We start from the raw sequence: 24,451 nt of genomic DNA, 5'->3' as shown, positions 1-24,451 counted from the left end.
ATAACAAAGGTAACCAGTAATCTGCACTCTAACAATAAAACATGGAATATATGCAATGCCCCATTGACACTGGACCATTTTCACTGCCCTGTGCTTAATTGCAGACCCCACATACCTGTATGTGATCAGACCAATGATGACCTTATCCCCCATGAATTGATTAAATATCTTTTACAGCTGGCCATAGCCACTTCACTGGTGAGAGTGAATTTCAAAGTTTAACTATGTACTCCATGGAGACACAGTAACTTCTATCTCTTCTGAATCTCTGAGGATTCAGCTTCAATGGGTGACCCAGGTTATAGTATATGGGTGACCCAGGTTATAGTATAATGATCTAGTATCTCCACACTATGCATACTTTTACATGCTTCTATCATCCCTCAATCCCATATAAACTTTCAAAAGATATTACTTTTTCCAAGTTAAAAAGCTCCAGACACTGTAACCCTTTTTTATAAGAGATCTGCTCCAGTACTTTGATTATTTTGCTTGTCCTTTTCTGTCTTTTCCAACAATGCAACATCCTTTCGACAGCACAGTGTACCAAAACATTTCTTCATATATTTGTAAACAGGTATTGCAGTATTAGCTGTTTTGTTTTATATATCTTTTCTTATAGTGAAGATAAAGTACTCTGATAACACAAGTTTAATGCTTATGTTCAAATGTTAAAAATGCTATCCTTGATCTGAGTATGCCAGCATTCTGTTTTCCATTTCCCTTTCAAAATTATTATCTCTGTCTCTCATTCCTAATTTCAGGGTTGACCAGTGGACACATCTTTGCACTGTGGCAAATCCACTCATGTCACTATGGCTTCTCCTCCTCCAACTGCATCATCTCCCATCCAGATATTTCTAATAAAGGTTTGGCACTGGTGTTCTTTCATACTATTATTACAGCACTATCATTCCACCTTAGTTGTCACTACAGTGAGTCCTAGCATTTGTAGTTGGGGGTCTAGAGCTGTCTGCCAGAGATTACAGTGTTCCCTCACTAATTTGCGATTCACTTTTCATGGATTCGCTGTTTCGCGGTTTTTCAATAAACTCTAAAAGACTATTATAAATCATAAAAAATTACAATTTACAGCCTAAGGAAGGGAAGAAGGAGAAGCCCAAGGGAGAGAAAAGGAGCCCAAGTGGCAACAGGAGGTGAAGGAGGTGATTTATTAACACACAATTGGTTGATAAAGACTTAAAATAATGTATAACTACTAAAATAATGTATAAATATTAAAATAAATATGGTGTCCCTTTTTCACGGATTTTCACTTATTGCGGGTAGTCCTGGAACCTAACCCCAGCGATAAGTGAGGGACAGAGGCGGTTCAACCGCCAGGCAATATAGTCATTTGCCTGTGGCACCGCCCTCCTGGGGGCACCCTCGAGCCCCCCAGGAGGATGGCGCCCCCTCCCCCCGCCTCCTTCCCCTTCGGCCTGGGGCTTCGGGAAGGCCCAGGCAGGCCGCAGCAGCAAGGCCAGCTAAATCACGTCCCTCTTTTGGGACGGGGTGTCTCACGAAGCCTGGGGAGGAGAAGAGAAGAGGAGGCGGGGGTGCACCCTGGTGCACCCCTGCCTCCTCTTCTCTTCTCCTCCCCAGGCTCGTGCGGTTACAGCTGAAGCCCAAAGAAAGCCAAGGAGGAGGAAGATGCAAGTGACTGCTTCTCTCTCTCAGTCTCAGTCTCTCTCCCCTCCTCCTCCTCCTCCTCCTCCTCCTCCTCTTTCTTGTCCAGTGTAGAAGGCTGTGGCGAAGCTCCTAAGGAGAAGAAGAAGGAGGAAGGGGGGGAGGAGAGGGGCGCTTTCTTTCCCTCCTTTGCTCATCTCTCCCACTGGTGGTTTGGGAAAGGGGGCTCAAGGCACAGGCTCCAAGGGGTACCTCCTCCTCCTCCTCTTCCCCAAGGAGATCCCATGCCCTGGGGGCGCCCCACACATCTGAAGCAGCTTTCATCAGAGGTGCCTCCCTGCATCCCAGTTCAGTTTCCTCCTTTCTCCTCCCAACACCTCCCAACAAAGGATCCCCCCGCAGGCAACAGCCAGGCTTTGAAATTGCAAGGCTAATCATGCTGGCCAGTTGCAACATTCACACTTGCCTCAAACAGACAAGAGTTCTTTTCCCCACCCTGGACATATAGTCCAGAAAACTCACAACAACCCATGGACTCAAATCTTCTCCAAAACCTGGGAAGAAGGGGGCGGGGAGGCTTTTGCAGCTTCTGGTTCTCCTTTCCACTCATTGCTGACAATTTTAGGAGCCTCTTTCTCTTTAAATGTGCCCTAACCCAGAGTGCTACCATCCCTTTTAAAAGGACAAGCCGAAAAGTGTATGCGCGCTAGTAAACAAGTCATGCCCCTCCCCCTTACATGCCTATCACCAAACATTTAAAGGGTAGGTCAGTGTCCTGGGAAGGAGGAGGAGGAGGAACAGGAGAGGGAAACAGGGGAAGGAGAGAAACTCAGCCCAGGAGTTAATATAAACTACAAGCACGCAGACGCCCAGGAAAGTTGAGGTATATCTTGTTCAACTGTATGTATGTGTATGTGTGTGTGTGTGTATGTGTATATATATATCAAGACTGGGATGAAGGCAGAAAATCCACATCAAGTCCTGCCTGCAACTGTCCAAGGCGATCTAGTGTCCAGTTGGGGAGAAAGTGTCTTTTTCATAAGAAAACTCTAAAATCAGGACTGTAAATAAAGAAAAATCTGAATACGGGAATTCCAGACAGTTAACATCTCCCAACCAAGGATTCCCCCAGGGAGGAAACTGTGGAGGGAGAGAGGTAGTGTGTAAACAGGCCTTTGAAGAAGTACCGCCCACTGTATACTAAACCCTGGTACCAGCGGGTTCTTCTGACCAGTTGTACCTGTTGGTTAACTCCTTGACATAGCCTCAGTGTTCACCCCAGTCTAAGGCTCTTCCCATGACCTTGTAGCACCTTAACTTCCTTCTTGTTTACAAGTTCCACTCAGTGCACTTTGCCCAGATCATTTTATGTTTTTATTGCTGTGTTTCTCAAGTGTTTTATAATGATTGTGATTTTTAATGCCTTTTAAATTTATTTGTGTGTTTTTGTATTTGATATTATTGTATATTGGTTTTATATCTGTGAGCCGCCCCGAGTCCCTCTGGGGAGATGGTGGCGGGGTACAAAAATAAAATTATTATTATTATTATTATTATTATTATCAAAGTCATTATTATTATTACTATTATTATTAAGATTATTATTATTGTGTTGCTTTGAGCTATGAAAATGAACACAATCTGGCCCCATATATTAAAAAACTCTAGAATCAGAACTGTATATAAAGAACAATACTATGCAAACAGGGTAATTCCAGGCAGGAAACAATCAGGGCCAGCTAACACCTCCCAACCAAGGATTCCCCCAGTGAGGAAACTGTGGAGGGAGAGAAGTCATTGTTGTTGTTGTTGTTGTTGTTGTGTTGCTTTGAATCATGAAAATGAACACAATCTGGCCCCAAGTATTAAAAAACTCTTAAACCAGAACTGTAAATAAAGAACACTATGCAAACAGGGTAATTCCAGACAGGAAACAATCAGAGCCAGCTAACACCTCCCAACAAAGGATTTCCCCAGGCAGGAATCAGCCAGGCCTTGAAGCTGCAAGACTATTCAGTGCTAATCAAAATGATCAATTTCAACATTCTCACTGGCCTCCATCAGACAAGAGTTCTTTCAAACACTGGACATTCCACAGATATGTAAACATCGCTTGCTTAGTTTCCAACAAACTGCACACACAGCCTTTGAGGATGCCTGCCATAGATGCAGGTGACACATCAAGAGAGAATGCTTCTTGAACATGGCCATACAGTCTGGAAAACTCACAGCAACCTCATGCTTTCCTTCCTTCCTGCCCTGGCTTCTGCCAAGAAAATGAGACTTTGTACTTGCATTGGTTTAATCTGCCGTTTCCCTGGTTCTTCCTGAGAAAGGTAGGATCAAAAAGGCTCAAGTTTTCAATGAGTTTTTTTCTCTCCCTATGGTAGGTGGTATGGCCTGGCCTCTGTTACATCAGCTCCAATGGCTGCCAATCTGCTACCAGGCTGAATTCAAAGTGCTGGTCTTGACCTATCAAACCCTAAACGCTTCTGGTCCAGGGTTGTTTTATGTTTTCCGGGCTGTATGACCATGTTTCAGAAGTATTCTCTCCTGACATTTCACCCCCATCTATGACTGGTATCCTCAGAGGTTGTGAGGTGAGGTATCTGAGTCCAGATTGCCTTATATCCCAGTTCAAAGCAGAAAATGTGGGATTTTATTCAGCTGTGTAGAAGGGGCCTTAGGGAAAATGATCCTTGCAGTCATAATCTAGTGCAAGTGGTGAGCATGGTCTCAGGATCTCATTCTAGGTTTTGAACTGGATTATATTAATCTTCACTGCCAGATAATATGGGATAAGCAGATAATCTGGGATCAGATCCTGGGATATAGGCCAATGTAGGTGACGGTCCTGGAGGAGGAATAAGGGTGTGTGTGTGTGTGTATATATATATATATATATGTGTGTGTGTGTGTGTGTGTGTGTGTGTGTGTGTAGGGAGCTCCCAGTGGCACAGCGGGTTAAACCACTGAGCTGCTGAACTTGCTGACCAAAAGATTGCAGGTTCAGATCTGGGGAGCGGAGTGAGCACCTGCTGTTAGCCCCAGCTTCTGCCAGCCTAGCAGTTTGAAAACATGCAAATGTGAGTAGATCAATAGGTACTGCTCTGGCAGGAAGGTAACCGCTGCCACCGTCACCACCTTCAGGTTAGCAACCCAATAATTTGTTGGCTAGTCGAATTTGGGGAGCAGGGTGAGCTCCTGCTGTTATCCCCAGCTTCTGCCAACCTAGAAGTTCAGTGATTGGTTTGGGTGGCGGCACCAAAATTTCTGTTTGCCTACACTTGAAAATAACAAAGAGGAATCCAATGCCATACCCTTCCCAGATGAAAATTGGCACATGCATTATCCAAGCGACATCAGAATGAGGTCAAGATGCCAGATTATGAACATACAGGGTAGGAGAGGCTGCAATTGATTTATATAATAATAATAATAATAATAATAATAATAATAATAATAATAATAATAATAACTGCACGCATCATCCGAAAATACATCACACAGTCCTAGACACTTGGGAAGTGTTCGACTTGTGGTTTTGTGAAACGAAATCCAGCATATCTATCTTGTTTGCTGTGTCATACAACGTCGTTGTGTCAATAATAATAATAACTTTATTTATATACTGCCCTATCTCCTCAGGGGGCTCAGGGTTGTTTCCAACATGATAAAACATACAATACAATACAATAGACATAATAAAAACAGGTTCATACAACAATTTAAAAAATAATACAAGTAATAAATATAAATACACAACGTACAATCTGAATGTACTGGGAAGAGCAAGATTCTTCCCCTTGTTCTTCTCCCCGCTGAATTAATTCTATGCAAATTCATTTTGAACTGAATTTGTACCAATTTACATAAGCTGAGGATAAAGAGTGCGGGGGGGGGGGGGGGAAGAGACAAACGGAGGCACTTTAAAAGCAGGTGAATATGTGGGATGGTGGAGGATTAACTGGTAACTGTCCTTGCCAAATCAGGACATTTGGAGGATATAAAATACTGTAATTGCATAGTGTAAAATGACCCCAGAATAGTGGAGGGAGCAACAGCTATAAAACAGAGTGGATTCACTACCACCATAGTTGTAAATCCACTGCTCATCCTTGTTTAACTATAAAACCCAAGAACTAGTATCTTCCTTAAAGTCTTGATCCCCATCCTTCAACTTCCTTCTCTATACTAAATTCTCTTGCAATCTGTATATCTGAAGATTAGAGTTTTTCACCTTCAGCAGTGATAAGGTTAACATGTCCTCAGTTACATCTTCACCCTAGACATAAATTGTTCTTTCTAAAAATTAAAAAAAAAAATCTTCAAAGGATGAATATCTGTGTGTGTGTGTGTGTGTGTGTGTGTGTGTGTGTGTGTGTTTAACAGATTAAATCAACCTTTATTGCTTCATTTAACTAAAGCATTTTTCCAGGCAAGTTCCCTTGCTCAAATGTTCCTTCTAATTACCATTTTCCTTTTACAATATGTTGTGTCACACTGTTTGGGAGGACTCACATAGTGTGAAAGAGCACTAGGATTGCAACGGAAATATGCCCTGGCTAATAGAAAGTTCAGTGAAGCGCTGATTTTTATATCATCATGTAGGAACGGATGAAACGGTCCAGAAAAAAAGACCCCTGGCTGGGCTTCTGGAAAAAAATCTTTAAACTTTTAACTGTAGTTTTATTTGGCAAAGGGTGAGAGGTTGGAAAACAATTCTCCATCAGTTCCCAAGGGCGTTTGTACTTACTGTAATGTTTTTCTTTTAACAATATGGGTCCCTTTGATACAGATTTGTTGATATCTGAATTTATATGGCCAGTCTTAATAGCTCCCTTCAGTCATGTTGTTTTATGCTAGTGTTTACAGCTGTGTCTCCCATTGTGGGGCACAAAGTCTTCTTCTGCCTCAGAAGAAACAGGTTTATAACCCTGAAAGTTTACTTGGAAATGTAAACCTACTGCAGTGTTAATGGGGTTTATTTCCAGGGAAATATGCATCAGATTGCAATGCACCCTTAGTGAAGCATTCCAATGCTTTCAGGCATGCTGGCTCTCTGAACTATCCACAGCTGTTAATTTTACAGTATAGCATTTACATTTTCTTAAGGCACAGCATCTGCTCAAGTGGCTGCTCTATACAAAGTTGGGAAGCAATGGGAGGTCATAGAATGGGAATTAGAAGATTGGTCCCCACTTTCCAATAGAAAGGACCAGCATGATAGCCACCGTTTTTGACAAGATACGACTGTCATGGATCAGCCTTGAACTGTCTCATGAGGGTAAGTAAAATAGGCACAATGGCTGTACTCCTTTGAAATAGCACACTTACTCTTACTCTCCCCCCACTCTAGAAACTTTTTAGTGCTGTTTTAAACTCAGAAATTGAAACTAGAAGTCAAATCACTTCTGGCAGGCCATTTCACAACCAGGAAACATTGAGAAGTCCTCTGGGTGACAGTTGTCGGTCTATCCTAGCTCATTGAAATAAATGTCCTAAAGCTTAAATATGTGGGAAAGATTATATGAGAGAAAGTGATTCCATAGATACCCTAGACCCAAACCATGTAGGGATTTAAAGATAACAGCCAGCACTTCGTACTTTGTCTGGAAACATATTGGCAACCAGTAGAGTGATTTTAATAGGTATATTATGATCACTCCTAGATGCACCTGTAATCAATCTGGCAACCATGCATCCAAAATAATTAAAGAAATAGCTTAATGTACAAGGAATTGCAGAAGTCCAGGCTTGAGGTTACCAGTGTCTTCACTAGCATTTTTAGATCCTCTAGGTTAAGGAGGGGAGCAGCTAGCATAATAGCTGAAGCTGATAGTAATCATTCCTGTCTTATGCATCACATATGCTTGGCATCCGTTTTTTCTGTGAATTTTACTTAATTTTACTGCCAGTTTTCTATAACCATGTGAATTGTAATAAGAAAGGGCTTCAACAACAGTATTAAATCAGGTGTACTGTCACAAGGCCAACTTTGTTGTAGTAGATGTAACTCTGAGAGTTATTACGGAGAAGAAGATGCTAAAAGGTTTTTTTGGCTACTGAACTTTCACTAAACAAAGCTGTGTTTCACCCACTGTAAGTACTAATCGAGTTGTTCCTAGGCATAGCCCTCAGGCTGATTTTCTCAGACATATCTTAGCAGAATTCTGCTTTGACAGGAGAAAGCAATTTTTGAGGTGCCTCTTTTCCTCTCATTCTTTTTGCAGTAATCTCAAAGATGAAATAAGGAGAAGGAACTGACAAAAATCATCAACAAAAATTCCATTTAATCATTCATTTTATAATCAACCTGGATCTATCAGAGTGTGGATGGTACTCCTCTCACGGATTAATTTCTGGAGAGTAAAGTTTCAATCTTTGCAAAGAGTAATAGAATCACAGTAAATAAACTGGTGAATGGATTGTGCTGCTTCATAAAGAATAGATATAAAAGATGGCTACCTTAAAAAATTAAAGTCACATGTTGAAATAAATGAAGGAAAATAACATAAAAAGGGAGAAATGAAAGTGCTGGGAGAAATGAAAGGGGCATTTGACTGTTTTAACTTTAATATGATAGTTTATATACAATAATACAGGGATGGGCCTAAAATGGAGTATAATTTGGAGGGGATAGAATTGTAAAACCCTCCAGATTTTGCCAGTGGTAGCTGGCAACTCCAATGTCAGTGAGACAGTGAATTCAGGTATAGGCCACCTCCGAGTTACAAACATCCAACTTACAAACAACTCATAGTAAAAAATGGGGGTGAGACAACAGGAAGAGAAGTCTTCCTCTCTGAAGGGAGACACACCAAGATTGATTTTGGACAGTATCCTATTCAATTAACATATATTCATTAGTAACAGAGACTACTCTTCTGTATTTTTTGTGAGTATATTAACTGAAAAATTAAAATTGTAGCAAACTATGAATGATTTGATTTTAAAATTCATTTTAGGAATACACAGAGTTAAGACAATGGCATGCAGGAGTAAAGGAAAGCATTGCAGATGAAATCAAAAGACTCAATAAAGGAAGAGAACTTTAGGAAATCATTCCATCTTTTGCTAAGGTATAGCTAAATCTGCCAGATAAGATATATTGCAAGCCCTGAGATTTCAGGGCCAAAACCTGGGGCCAAGGAGTAGTCTTTGATGGTGTCATAGCAGATGGTTCCTGCTGATATTACAAAGATGAAGTTTCAAGGAGAAGCCCCCTGGTGATATTATTAGTTATCCTAAATTTTGTATTAATTAAATAAAATATGTATTAAAATACAAAGGAGAAACACACATATTTTTCAGGTCAGCCTTCCTACCTTTAGATTCTTCCACATCTTGCACTTTTTTGTGTCAGGAGTGACTTGAGAAACTGCAAGTTGCTTATGTTGCGAGAGAATTGGCCGTCTGCAAGGATGTTACCCAGGGGACATCTGAATGTTTTGATGTTTTTACCATCCTCGTGGGAGGCTTCTCTCATGTCCCTGCATGGAACTAGAGCTGATAGAGGGAGCTCATCCGTGCTCTCCCCTGGTTGGATTCGAACTGGCAACTTTCAGGTCAGCAACCCATCCTTCAAGTCATCAGTCCTGCCAGCACAAGGGTTTAACGCACTGCACTACCGAGGGCTCCATATATCTTGCACTGAGGACTGGGAAAGTGGGTCCATGGCCTGAGATCTGGGAACCATGGTTGAAACAAAATGGCAATGCTGACCAGACAGTGACAGAAGGACTGTCTCTTCATGCTCATGCAATACTTTGTCAATTGAGATACTTCACACTGCTTGCTTATTTCAAAGTCTAGTGTTGTCCAATCAGTATCTTTCCGTGACTGAAATTAACTCTTAAGGTTTTACCCCTTACACATTCATATAGCTTTATAACTTAGCTCTCATGCCACTGATTTTTTTTTTCATTCAAGCTCAAAAAGCACTACCACTGGGTTCCAAAACTAATGAGTTCTATGCATTTACCTATGTTATAAGCTCTTGCCATAAAATTATAATTGTTTTTTCTGTTATGTTTGAAAAACTTTTAGACAATGAATACAATATTTTTAAGAGAGCAAATTCAAGTGTATTTGTGTGATATTGTTTTTCTCTTCCTTTCTTCTTCTTGGAAACAAGAATCAGACAAAGTAAATACTATAGCTGAGACACTCATAAATGTATGCTTAATCACATTTCTCATACTGCTTTTATATTTCCACCTACTATGTAAGATGGTCACAGCTAAGTTGACATCCCAGAATTTAAGCATTTTGAAAGCTTTTTTCACTGTTACTAGTACAGTTTTATACAATGGAATTATTCTTGTGGAAAAGCAGTCAAGCATTTTCTTGAAATGTAATTTTTCCATTTGTTTACACTTTCTAACAAATGCTGATAGAACATTCTCTACACTTTGTTGTAATGTTATTATTTTGAATTTCATGTCACAGGTTACAGGGAAAATTGAAAACATCAGTAAATGTAGCCTCAAGTAATGTTTGCCTGCATTACAGGTTACTGTTACTACACAACGGACAGATCTTTTATGCCACCTAGTCTCAGTTCAAATAGTTTTTAGTGGAAACAGTCCATAACTGTTATTAAGTAATATAATTTTATAATATTTTATATTCATGATATTTATATTATGCTCTGTAATTCGAAAAAGCCCTCAGAGTATATGTCAATAGACACATGCATGTGCTAACAAAGAATTAAAACAAATCCCGTTCTCATATTTTCTATTTACATGTATACATGGTTCAGATCCCTATTGCTAATTCCAGTTATAATAGACCATTAAATAGTCTGTATGTACGTATATAATTTATATCCCATGGGCACAATACCCAAACAGACCTATATGGTCATTTACTGCATTTATGAATACTCACTAAATATTGACATATACCATTGATTCAGTAGGTCAGGGGTGTCTCCAACAAGATTAAGATCAGAAGTGAGGAAAGTACAGCAGCCCCCAACAATCCTCCAAAGCCCACAATCTTCTGGGATTTCAAAACATGTTTTGATGCTATTTTGTGATTGTTTTAGCTTAAAACTGTACAGAGAGTAGCACAGATGCACCCCCACCCAAAAAAAGGCCACAAAACCCCACTCCCCCCAGACTACTATTTTTGTTCCATGCCGTTCCCAAAACAACAAGCTAAAGTGACAAAAATAACTCCCTGTGGTCCTTTTGGGAAGAATACAGACAAAAATGGTGATATTGTGGGGCTACTGTCATAGGGTTGGCCACATAAGACAGAGAAGTTGAAAACTGCCCCCAGGCCCTGTTCACACCAGCCTTAGATCTTTGGCCTTCCAAATGTTTTGCTCTGCAGCTCTCACAACCATTGCCATTGGAGGTACTCAGAAAACGTTGCAGAGATTGTAGACAAAAATCTGCATAGATTTATTTTTCCATCCCTGTTTTAAACAGCATTGTAGATTTAATTCCTATGAGAACAGAATGGTCAAAGAATGAAATGTCAAGACATACTGAAGTCACGGCAAGCAAAGAACATCAATTAAATCAATTTTTGTAAATTCTGCAAGAAACAATGTGAAAACATTTTTCAATTAATGCCAGGTCATTCATTTTCCTGTTCTTATTTATCTTAATAACAGTAGCAATAAATAAAAGAGAGAAATCATCTATTGATGTAAAAGGAAGTTATTTTGTGTTTTTATCACTTACATTTAAACCTGAGGTAGGGAGACTTTTGCTTAAATCCAATTATGAGTCCCAATTAGAATAGATCTATCAAATCAACTTAATTTGGGTAAATGTTAAATTACCAAGTTTCTATTGACTCATTGGGTATTTCTCCGTGGGACCAACAAGTAGATATAGGTCTCTGTTTCATTTTTACAAGAAATGAATTTCTGTTGTTTTTTTTTTTTTTACTCCTTTCTTGTACATGAAAGTAAAAAATAATTTCAGGAGATGTTAAAGTTGGATTTTAGTTGCTGGAAACAGATTTTTATTTGTTTGGTTTTTTCTTTTATAAGCTCATTTATTGAGTGTGAAAAGTTGAAGGGTGACAAATAATTTTGCAATAGGATGAGAGTTTGAGTTTTCGCTGTGACATTTAAATTGGAATTCATATTTGATGGCATGAACAAAATTTAAATGCATGTCATCAGTGTAATGCTATAAAGAAGTTTCTTAATGCTTCAACTTCCTTTATGTCTACTTTTACATGTGCCTAGAAAGTGCTTTGAAGAACCATTGTAAATGTGTGCAAATTGTTTTTTCTCTCATCTCTAATGCAATTGCCTTCATGTGAAAAAGCCTATTGTTGATGCTGTGAATGCCCAGTCTTTTATTCTCTTAATATTGTAAAATATTTGTTTGTTTACTGACCCACCTTTCCTCCAACATGGGACCCAAGGCTACTTACAGCAGGGTTAAAATAAGAAAAAACTAAAACAATCTGATGATTAAACATTAAAACACAATTAATAAGATATATCTTAAAATGCCAAATTATTTTTTAAATTCAGCAAAGAACAAAGAATTAGAAATTTATTAGGAAAGAACTGAATATTTTCCTCCAGGTTTCAGTCTTCTTGTTATGAAAATTTGGATCAACCACAAAGGCTTTATTGTTTCTTGCTAACACTACTATTACTATTACTGTAACCTCTACCACTACCAAAGCCAAAGCATTAAAATCATAAATTCATCATAAAAAATAACTCATTTACAAAGGTTGTGATTTTAAATTAAAATTATGAATAGCAAGGTAGAGCAATAAAGAATCCCTAGCCTAAAATGATACATTTTAATATATTGGGTTTATGGTCATGTAAGTGTGATTTATTGTTATAATTGTATTATTTTACTTTGTTTAATAATGTGTATTATGTTGTTATGTAATGTTTGTGTTGCTTTTATGACTGTAAACCGCCCTGAGTCCCATCCGGGAGATAGGGCAGTATATAAATAAAGTTTTATTATTATTATTATTATATTATAAGAGTGCTTTGATTATGTATTCTTGCATGGCTGGCCCTTGTGGATTTTTCCAGCTTTGTAATTCTTTGACACAACAATTGTAAGAACAAGTTTCAGAAGCTGCAGGGAGTTGTCCAAGATCCTGAAATCCTCACTGCAGCTGCAGAATGTACTGTTCAGAATTCATCTTTTATAATTTTATTTATAGTACAAATGTTTCCTGATATCTCCAATTAAAATGATTGGGCGGTAGGAAGCATTGTGTCTGAAACCTTAGCCAGCCAGTTTTAATCAGAATGGATAATGTTGAAGCTGATAATACTGATTATTCTTCCCACACAAATAAAATTGCCCACACATTCTTAGACTCTCCTACATGGATGGAATTTTGCATCTTTATATTTATATGTTTAAGATATGCTTTAAAAAGCTGTTGTGTATCCTGTGGGAGTAAACCAGATGAAAATACTTGGGTTGTCAACCACAATTTATAAGCAACACAATTACATTGCTTTTCCTTGTCCATATGAATAGGCAGAGGTAAAGGTCTGCTGTTGATTATCCATTGGCAGCTTTCCTCTCTCCTCCCATTCAATATGCCCTGTTTTATCTACACATTAGTTACCGCCTTGGTACTCAGTGCAAGGGCTGCTTTCCCCTTCTCCTCTCCCCTACTTTGTGCTAATAAAGAGGTGAAGGTGTTCTTGAAAAAAAAGTAGTCAACGTTATAAATCAGCGGGTGAAGGGGGTGGGGCAAACATGTGGAGTGTTCATGCTGGGTGTCATGATGTGGAAAGCCTTGTTGTTAGGATCAACCACACTTTTACTATTTTTGCTACTTTCCTTAGGGCCTCATTATAAGAATGTTTCCCCCATGTTTTATCTCCATTTTCACACACTGGCAAAATGGAGTCCATTCTATGATGCACGTCCACTTCCAATGGCTGCCCAACATGCTACAATGAAGACTCTGTTCTCAGGAGTCAGGAAGTGGGGAGAAGCAAGAGAAAACTAGCAGAAGATGGAGAAAGGTTGTGGGATGGCTGGCCAGACCATAATAATAATAATAATAATAATAATAATAATAATAATAATAATAATAATAATTTATTTGTATCCTTCCACCATCTCCCAGAGGGACTCAGGGCAGCACACAAAACACTCAAGGTGTGACACAAAATACAAAATACAACAAGTACAAAACATAAGCAATAAATAGTTAACACAAACAGTCAACCTTGCCAGCAGAGAACAGGATAAGACGGTTTCCGCACTCTTTCCAATGCTTTCCTTGGTTTCCCCCTGCTCCCTCCTGCCTATCTGATGAAGTCCTAAATCAACATAGAGCTTTTCCAGTATGAGTATATATTGGAACTGATTGTATGAGGATGGAAAAATATAGAAATTCCCATTACATCAATACTATGAAGTACAGCATTTCACATTAATATTTGGGGAGCATTATTGTGCTATTTTGCAACCCCATCATATTCACATGTCCTCTTCTCAAAATCTGATTTGGGTTGTCAAACCTCTTTTTACTTCAAGTGTATCACATCTATAGTGGTGATCAGTCATAGATACAGTGAGTTATGAATCATGCATGGACAGCCATACTGCAGGCCACCATGCTGCCAAGCCACCATGCCATTACCTGTCAGAGTAGATCATAATAAACTGCTCCTCTTCAGCTACTTTAAATCCTAATGCTGGATGGGGTGAAGGGAGAAGGCTAAGCAAGAAAAAAGATGACCAGTCACCTTGTCACCACACATGGCATTAAACACACACACACACACCCTAATAAAAAACATTTTTTTAAAATGAAAACTACCATCACTTCATAATAGTCACTGACTGTTGCAAGCAGCATCACCCTGTGTCCATTTGCATGGAGAAAACACACTCCCACACCTTATAAAAATAATAAAACTTTATTTTTAACCCACCTTCTCTCCCCAGGGGGGACTCAGTTACACTGGTTTCTCTTCAGATGATATAAATCTTTTGCCTTTTGCCATACAGTTGATGTTGAGAAATGAAGCTGAACAAATCAGGTCAAGAAGTATACTGTTTAGATTGACTGAAAAAATGTGAGGAATCCTATGTACAAACAGGCCTCTACTGCCAGTCCCCTGAATTGGTTTATTCTGAATTTGCAGTGATGCAGTAATTTCATGGACACAAGATCTGAACATATGAAATCAAGGTTAATAGATGCAGATGAAAGGGGAACTGATGCTGTCACATAGTGATTAAACTCTGGAATAATCTTCCACCTGGAGCTGTCAAGCTGCAGCCTGATGCTCAAGTCAAAGAAATCTTTCTCCATTTCTGATAAGTAAATGACAGGGAAGATTCGAATTAGGTCTGTAGCTGAAATGTACTGCACTGACACATGCTGAAGTGTTCCTTTCTAGTCTGCTGCTCTTTAAGAGATGCTGATATATCATTAACACATTTATGGATTCAGATTACAAGTGAACTGTTCTGGACTAGTAGCAGGTAGCTATCAATGCAGACATATATATTCTTTTGCTGATCATAACTAACTATATTTATACACAATTTCATAGGGGGAAATACACTTTTAAAGCTCTAATAGAAATGACTAGAAGCTTGACACCTACACACTGTAGGTGTATTGCACACATTTATATTTATATTTTCTTAACCTACCATATTGGTACAAAACATTACAAAATGTCCAGAAGTTTATTATTGCCCTTCAGTAGTTTCCATAGTTCAGAATATAGCACACTGAAATCTTCCAAATTTTGTACCAGGAAAAACTTAATTCAATGGAATGAATGCATGGCTCTTATCTTCATTTAGTCCTACTCTAAGTAGGACTAAAAGTGTATCCAAACCTCCTCCTCCTCCTCCTTATTAATATTATTAATACTTGCCTCTCCTCATGACATGAGGTGGTGGTACAAATTACATGGTTAAAACATGGTTAAAACAAATTACTATTAAAATACACATAACAAATATACACAAGTAAAATGCAAATTTAAATTCACCAATAAAATGCAGGTTTAAATTCACAACTTAAAATTGACTGGATAGGCTTGCCAGAAGAGATAGGTCTTAAACATGTATTAAGCAAATCAAATGAAATTAAACATTTTTATTAATCTGATCTAGCATCTCTATACATGTTACCATTGTGGATTTATCTGTAGGTATATTGCTATCTGTAGCATGATGTCTTGTCTGTTTCTTTATATGAACAACAAAGAAAATTATGGCTTTAAGCTTGTGAGAAAATGTTTCTTGTCTCTTTTGAATGAAATGTGAATCCTATTATATTCTTGAATGAACTAGGTGCTTTCCCTTCATTCAGTTTTAGTTGTGGATTTTTGGTGGAAAGTTCTTTAAAAATAATATTTATTGAGAGTATTTTGAAGTTGCTACCAAGGTGCTAATATGGAATAAGAGTGACAAAGATTGATGTTAAACCAGGATGCTTCCATTATTAAGATAGTGATGTGGTGTCATATGTTAAATGAACAGACTTGAAGTTTGTTCCTCAGTTAAAACCTAAAAGTCTCCCACTCCACAGTAAATGTTTGTGTGTATACTACTCCACAATCATGACTGCTAATTTTACCAGACTTTCCATTGAAACCTTGTAAGACAAAGGATTTTTTAGATTTCCCTCCTTCTCAAGAGTAAGAACATTGTCACCAAGTTTGGCACAGTGCACCATTCCACTAAATAGGGTTTTTTGTGCTTTTAATTGTTTTATGTGACATATATGCCACAGTCATGATCCAGAAAATCTGAAAGGATTTACAAATGGGTAGATGCACCACTTGGCATAAGAGTGAACAGGATGTGCCTTTAATGCCCGATACAATAAATCCAAGCCTTTTACAGTCCATTAAGTTAAAACAAAGGACTTTGCTTGACTAAAGTAACCCATCTCCTCTAATTCCCTTGGAGCAAGGAGGGCGATTCACTCCACTGCTTTGTCCTTAGCCTTCCTTAGCCTCTCATTTATGTATGCATTTCCTTTTCTCTTTGTTTGAGTCAGTGATATTTCAAATTCTAAGGAGGTCATACAGACCAGGTCTCACTTCAAGCCATCTGTCTCTAATCTCTATCCTGTCCAAAAGTAAGAAATTGCTTTATACGCAGTTAGATCCATGGCCTTCCTAGCTCAATTGTATCTGTGATTACTAGTAGCTGCTCTCAAGCAAAGGTTTTCCCCAGCATGCCTCAGTAATTCCATATGTTTCTTTCTATATTTAAGAATTTGTTCCTGAAATTGACATAAAAGAATGGCTATGTAATTGTACAAATTATTGCTCAGTCATAATGCATCACATACTCATAGGGTGTGAAATTAGAAGGGTGATTTGGGATGAAATTATATGAATGTGTTGAAATCTTGGGTGAGTTTTATCAGTAGCCGTTCATAGTGAATGCCATATTCTTCCGTACCAACAAAAACAAGGGCAGGGAGCATACCTGTTGCTCTGGTTACATCATGACGTGTTCATTGTAATGCGGATCAAATCTAAGAACAGTAATGTTTCCTGCTCTTAGTCTTGAGATGAGTAGATAAAAGCCAGGATTAAAGATAGTGTGCTGTAGTGGTCGGAATGCTCTATTAGAATTTGAGAGTGACTGCAGATATAGGTGTCTTACTATAATTTATTTATTTATTTATTTGTGACATTTCTACCCCGCCATTCTCAACTCCGGAGGGGACTCAAAGTGGCATTATACATAGGCAACTATTTAATGCCTCAACACAATGAACAATTAAAATAAACATTTTAAATATCATTATAAAATATATTAAAATATTTAATAACATTTAAAACAATACCATCATTATTAACCACTCTATGCACAATAAACAAAACAAATAAAAGCAAAATAAAATAAAGCTATGCAAGCAATAATTGTAGAGTGATTTCTTGAAACTTTCTGCCTCCTTGCTTGCTAAATCATACTATTTTTCAGATAAAGTTGTTTTAATTATAGCAAAAACCTGAACATTTCCACCTCAACACAGCCTATAGAATTCTGGTTAGTTCAGTATAAATTGTGTATTTTCTAGCAAGATGCAATTAAACAGTTGTCTTGGTTAGGTGTCTATTATCTTGTATTTTACTTGCACATGTCACTATTTACACATGAACATTCTATTTAAACATAGCATTGTTGCAACTTTTATGCAAGTGATTGCACAATTTGGTCATGTCTGATTATTATACTTGATAGAAGAACATTACAATAAATAAAAAAGACTATTTCTCCTACACAGCCTACAGAAATTATGTTAAGGAACTTCCTTGCCTTCTTATAAAGCAGACATAGCTGAATGTTTTCTGTTCAACATTCTCTGTCTGAGACCTAGCCAAAAAAAAAACAAAAACATTTTTGCCCAAATTCAGCAAATTTTCTAACAGTCATCATATTGCTAAGGACTAGTGAGGAATGTCAGTTCTGATCTATATGATTTCTGCACAAATACAGATTGTTTCATAAAAGGAAATAAAACATATGAATCTCATCCACTGCACTTAATATAAAATCTATCCCACTGGGTTGGCAAACCATTTCATCCAACAATGTTGAAACACTTTAAGGTTACTTTTACTGAACAAAGAAACTACACAAGTCAGATATCTAGTGCTCGACAACGTTTTGTTAAGCAATTCAGCATCATTTCTTATAAGAAAAATGAATTATATCAGGAAACTGCTGTGGCTACCTCCCTGGGATCATGCAAAAAAAAAAATTGGCCCATCTTCAGAAAAGGAGGGGGGGAGTTTAACCCTCATGTATCAAAATGTCCTCACAAACTTGTTTTGTTGCAAAATCTGCAAAAAAGAAAAGAAAAAGAAAATCAACAATATATGATAATTCCTAGGCATGTGGGTTCCAAAAAAATGGTCCTAAACTATGTTCAAAATTAGGGGGCACTGGTCCAAATTTTGGAGGTAAAAAGTTCAAAACTTTACAAAACTTCCAAATCTTCGTAAGTATTTTGTTAATGGCGGACGTGCATGCACAATAAGGAAAAACAGCACTCCCAGGGGGGAAACTTCAGGGGATCAAACGTCAGCCCTGATTGGCTGGGAGGCAAGCCCTGTGTTATGCTTTGCCTCCCAGCCAGCAGTCTTGGCTGAGAGTGTACAGTTGGCTGATTCAGACTTCCAAACAGTTCCAATTACTTTCGAGTAATGGAAGTAAATGGTTCAAAAGTGAATTTCCAATGTGCGTCTCCACACTGGAAATCCCCTTGGGAAAAAAAATCAGAGGAAACTTCAGAGTACTGAGACTTCCACTTACGAAACCCAACAATCATTACAATGTTCCTAGAATTCAGTTATGTAGAAAATTTGCCATTAGCTGATTTTTTTTCCACTTTGTGCTGTTGGAGAACTTTTTAAAATACTAGTTTATACTAGTACTATACTCATCCTAAAAAAATTCACAGTTTTTGGTGAACTGTGATACCAGATACCAAGTAATACAAGAAGTCCATACAACTAACTGCATCCTAAACCATACTGCTGACTGTTAAGTCTCTGTATATTGAAACGTCAATGAGGTCAGAAAATAATCCCATTACCCACTCAGCTTTTTCCTTCTTTCTTTATGAATTCTGGTATATTATGACTAAGAACGCACTTATAAACATGTGTTCATTGCAGTATATACTTGCCTTATGAACATGGCTCTTGACATTTAAGATGAAATTCTGTATTTTCTCAAATAGCATTCCTTTTTCTTGAGAGTAATTTGTCCTCTAGCACCAACGCCTGCCATTTTACCCTCTTTCTATACAGCCTGCATTGTATCTTTTTCCTCATGTCTCAACTTGACAAAATTTCTTTTGGGAAGCTGGTGGTAAATTCTGAAATTCATGGAAAAAGACAAACAGAGAGAGACAGAAAGGCAGTGAGGCTAAACCCATGACAGCTGTCTTATTTATTTACATCTCTCTTCCTCAGTTCTCTTCTGTTTTTCCTTCTTTCTACCTCATAAATCTCGGAAAATAGCCATAGAGACAACATTGGAGAGTTTAGCTGCTCCACCTATTTATATGGGATGAGTGGATACATAGAAAGTAACACCAGAATGGAACCTTCTCTGGAGGAGGAGAAGCTGTGGATAATTGATTCTTCTCTTATTATGACTTGTTTCCTCCTGAGGCTGAGGGCATGGATGTGTAACTGTAGTCTCCCTCAGTTATTGACTGGCCTTCACTTTAATGAGCACTCAGAAGGCAATTCAGTATTACTTTCCAGCCTAAAGGGCACAACACTGGGGAGATTTAAAACTCTACGCTTTGAACAACGAAAAGCCTGATATACAGTTAATTCTTCTATGACATTAAATAGGGAACTATAAGGAGAAAAAAGGTTTTGTTTCATTATTTGGGGTAGTCAATTCCCTTCTCTCTTTCATAAAAAAATTAATTTGCATCCTTGACAAAACAGTATTGTAAAACAAAAAATGCCAACATTCTAGTTAGCCCATTCTTGAAGAAGAAAGTTCTACATATATAAGCATGAATCAAGTGGCTATAGAGTCATATCCTCATCCACTTTACAAAGCTCAAATTAAACTGCATGCCCATCTCGGGTTGCTTTTGAGTAACTCTGAATTTGAACAAGCTGCCATAGTTCTAAAGAAATATAACAACGTATAAGTTAACCTATTGAGTCATAAATCCAAAATACCAATAAAAAGTAATCATAATTTGTAAAAAATATAATAAAATATAATCCTAACTTACAAACATTGAAAATAAAATATCATCTTAATTCTAATTTCAAATATTATTAACTATTTCCATGAGACTTTTAGAATTTCATTTCTGGGTGTATTAATATATGTAGTTCAACTCTAGCTTTCAGCTTTTGATAAAAAAGTACTGGCTTGAAAATCATAAAAGTTGCACTCACATGAATGTTTACTAAGGAGATAAATCCATCACATCACCAGTGCAGAGTTCCAAAGTAACAAGTGCAAAAGACTGAGTTGTTATTTCACCATACTTTCATATATTCCAAAACTCTTGTGATACCCATCCCATTTTTTGCTGGTCTCAGTAATGCTTTGTAATATTTCTGCTGATTACTTCTCTTCATCCTCTACTAAAAAATAAGTGGCAGATGAGATTATTAAATTGTAATTTAACAGTCAATCTGTTTTTGAGTTTCTTTGATATAATATTTTAGGAACCAAATCCTTTATTTGTTCAGTTGTTCCACAATCCACCTTATCTTTGAGAAAATGGAATTGGAATATTTTTAAGTTCAGTACATAGTTAATCAGCTGATAAGCAATCATGCTGCCAAAAAAACCCCTGACCTTCATTTAGAGACAATATTCTTGTAACAAGCCTTATATATCATGGGACAAAGAAGGCTATGCTATTAGCAAGGTGATTTTAATAACAGTGTCTTTACAGATCCATTATCTTTTATATCTGTTTATAATCTGTTCTTTCTTTTCAATATGTAGCAGTCTACACTTTCTAACATAGATACCTAACTTGTAGTGTGTGAATGAATTATTAAAAATCATTAGCTATGATATTTCCCTTGTGATTCTAAGATCTGAACAATTTCCTGTGTTCAAGATAATGCAGCATATTGCTCAATTAGCCATTTGCTCTCTCTTGACGAATCCTTTTGTATTTCATCACGTCCCATGTACACTAGCAGGCTTTGTTTCAGCAGCCACAGATGTGTTTTTCCATTGCAGAAGGGCAGAGGGAAATGCATGGCATTTAGACTTTCTTGCTGACTGGAACTATTGTACCTTGAAAAATGAATGTTATCAGGCACAATGAAAGTTTACTGTACTTAGATGTCACTGTAAATCCCATTGCACATTCTCTTCATCCCCCTTGAAATAACTCTTCATAAATCAGCAAAATGCAAATTCAGAAAAGCTTCTGAACCTCTTGTGTTCTATACCCACTTCTGTGGGGGAATTTCATTCTGTATTGAAAGTGATGCAGACATCCAAACAATTAAATATTTCCCATATCCAGTCCATTATCACCCAAAAATGGAGACAATCATTAAAAAACCAGAGGGACCCATCTACATGGGACAAATGAAGCAGGACAGGATGAATGGAATTTATGGTATCTACAAGATGTATTGAACCAATTCACCCTACATGCCTAGAAAGGCTGCCTTGTCCAGTATTTCATAAGGTTCGGAATGCCACAAAGCTTCCCCAAAGCTTCGTAGCTCATCCAAACTTTGGGGACATGTAAACAACGGACCCTTTCTGATTTGGAACAGTTTACATGGCCATCCCACTTTCCATGGGTTCAGGTGGGACAGAGAATTGCACTTACCATCACTGTCCTATATTAATCATAGAGGCAACTACAGGGCACAAAATTGCTGGTGGTCTTCAGTCATTATTCCTGCTATACTGGCCAACTCAGAAAGGGGAGGTGGTCAAGGGGGGTTTCACTGAGCAGTGCAGACACCCTACTGCTGGGAGCTGGCTGTGTACACTCCTTCTATTCACCAGGGCATATGAGAGCCTGGCCATGAAGACTCTCCCAAGACTAATCTCGAGTACTCCACTCTAGAATAGTCCTACATGAGTGGCACATGTGAATGTGTTCTAAGATGTGGAAAGGAAGATATGAAGGGATCTAGATAAGATCCTCAGGTGTAAGGTAAAAGGTAAAGGTAAAGGTTTTCCCCTGACGATAAGTCCAGTCGTGACCGACTCTGGGGGTTGGTGCTCACCTCCATTTGTAAGGCGAAGAGCCGGCGTGGTGCACCGTTACCTTCCCGCCGGAGCGGTACCTATTGATCTACTCACATTTGCATGTTTTTGAACTGCTAGGTTGGCAGGAGCTGGGGCTAACAGCAGGCACTCATTCCGCTCCCGGGATTTGAACCTGGCACCTTTTGGTCCGCAAGTTCAGCAGCTCAGCGCTTTAACGCACTTTGCCACCAATACCAAACTAAGAAGCATACTGCCATATTTTTTTCTGATTTTTAAAGCTGGGCAGCGAGGAAAACTAATAGGAACATAATTCATTCATTTGAAATTCATTTGAAATGTAGTGCTAGAAGAGAATCCTGTGGCTAACATGGATTGCCAAAACCAGAAATAAATAAATTAAGCCAAAAGTCTCATTAAAAGCCAAAATAATTAAGTTGAGGCCATTGTATTTTAGACATAGCATGAGATGACATGACTAATTGGAAGATAATAATGCTTCATATAATAATAACAGTAATACTAGTAATAATAATAATTTTATTTCTTACCTGCCTCTCCACATGGCTCAAGGCCGGTTACAGCATAATTAAAACACATAAACATTGTAAACATTCTATAAATGGTACACATATTAAAATGAATTGCTATAAAATGAATTTTAAAATGTATTGCTATAAAATGCATATAAAATTTATTTATATAAAAATAAATTTTAAAATACACAGAACAGAGATTAAACACAGAACATGACTTTTAAATTCATGCTTAAAACTGGCTGGGTATATAAAGTAGAAGGCAATAAGAAAAAGTGAAGTTAAGTCAGGGACATAAATTAGTATGTTGATGATCAGGGCTCATGGAGGACACTCATTCACAGGATTTCCATAAGTTGAAACTGGCTTGATGGAAAAGAACAGGTAAAAGTGAGAATGTGGCATTTACTGAAAGCATCACATTGACTTTGAGAGATGAAGCTTTTGCAAACTTGAGTGAAGTCACTTTTTAAATAAACCTGAAACCAAAGAAAAGGAAGGGGTAATGTAAAGGTAGATAGAGTGAGAGAAGTGAATTCTCTGCAATCATTAACTGGCGGACTTTCTTTGACATGCAGGTCTTAGTGAATGTGCTTGCCAAAGGTTTGCTGGTGGAGACAGTACACTTAATGGGATCCCAGGGGAGGCATCCTCTTGCCTATGGATAACATACTGAAGAGACAAAGCTGTCAGCTCACTCTGATTTACTTCTTCCTCTTGCAGAGAAGGGAGATAAAAGTTCACACATTTCCTAGCAAAGCAGGCATCTGGCTCTCGGCAGCAGCACTACCTTCCAACCATGAAAAAAGTGCTTGTCAATGTTGACTGAAGAGGTGAGATGAGCCTTGAATGAGCATGAACAAATTAAAAATAAATGCTAAACAGACTCACTTGCTCAGTCAGTAAAGGTAGAATAATGAATGCAAAGAAATTTGCCTGCTAGGTGAGGGGCGAGATAGGGATCTTTAAAGGAATACAAAAAAAATGTGGTTAAAAAAAAAAACACCGCAAGGTGATTCCCCTTGCTTTAATTTTCACCAGGTGCATCTTCCTCCTGAAAGTCTGAAAAAGATAAAACTGCAGGATAACAAATCTCAAAACAACCTTGCTGAAACAACAGCAGCAAAAACAGCAACTGCGGATGTTTAGGATGCAGCAAAAGTTATGTTACAAGAAGTGATATCTCATATTAAAAATCAAAGGTGAAGACATTCAATGATGGTGGGGGGATGTTAGGTACTGAATTTGATATATGGTGAAGTAGAAATGGGTACACAAAGAAAGAAATGTCGCTTTCCATAGCTCAACATTCAGCTTTCTTGTCCCACACTAAACAGGAAGTATTATAGTTTAGGCAACATAAAAAAGGGAATCTAGCTTTAGAGATGAGAAGCCTGAACAGACCTTCAAGAATTTTACTATTTTGGCTCATGTTCATTTTGGAATAGCAAAGTTGCACGGGACCACCAACTGCAATGTTATTTGCTTAGGGTGCTTATGATCTATGATGGAGTTTTAAATTCATGGAAAGAATAAAGCAAAACAATACTGAAATTTAAATTTCCTTGCAAGTACATTAAAATAATG

The 24,451-nt window shown here is 37.8% G+C and overlaps 1 long non-coding RNA gene across 2 annotated transcripts in view; it reads left to right on the top strand.

Moving 5' to 3' along the window:
• The first annotated feature begins 2,325 nt into the window (after positions 1-2,325).
• LOC103278768 (uncharacterized) overlaps positions 2,326-24,451 on the top strand; it is a 55,326-nt gene continuing 33,200 nt past the window's right edge. The window contains exons 1-3 of one of the 2 annotated variants that reach the window (XR_506315.3): positions 2,326-2,512; positions 6,745-6,916; positions 7,863-13,633. This is a non-coding gene — a long non-coding RNA (uncharacterized LOC103278768). Of the gene's footprint in view, positions 2,513-6,744; positions 6,917-7,862; positions 13,634-24,451 lie in introns of those variants that run through there. The other variant, XR_506314.3, reaches the window with a different exon arrangement.

The sequence above is a fragment of the Anolis carolinensis genome, chromosome 4, assembly GCF_035594765.1.
Source record: "Anolis carolinensis isolate JA03-04 chromosome 4, rAnoCar3.1.pri, whole genome shotgun sequence".
Classification (NCBI taxonomy): domain Eukaryota; kingdom Metazoa; phylum Chordata; class Lepidosauria; order Squamata; family Dactyloidae; genus Anolis; species Anolis carolinensis.
The sequence above is the reverse complement of the archived record's forward strand: the minus strand, read 5'-3'. Positions and strand labels throughout refer to the sequence as shown.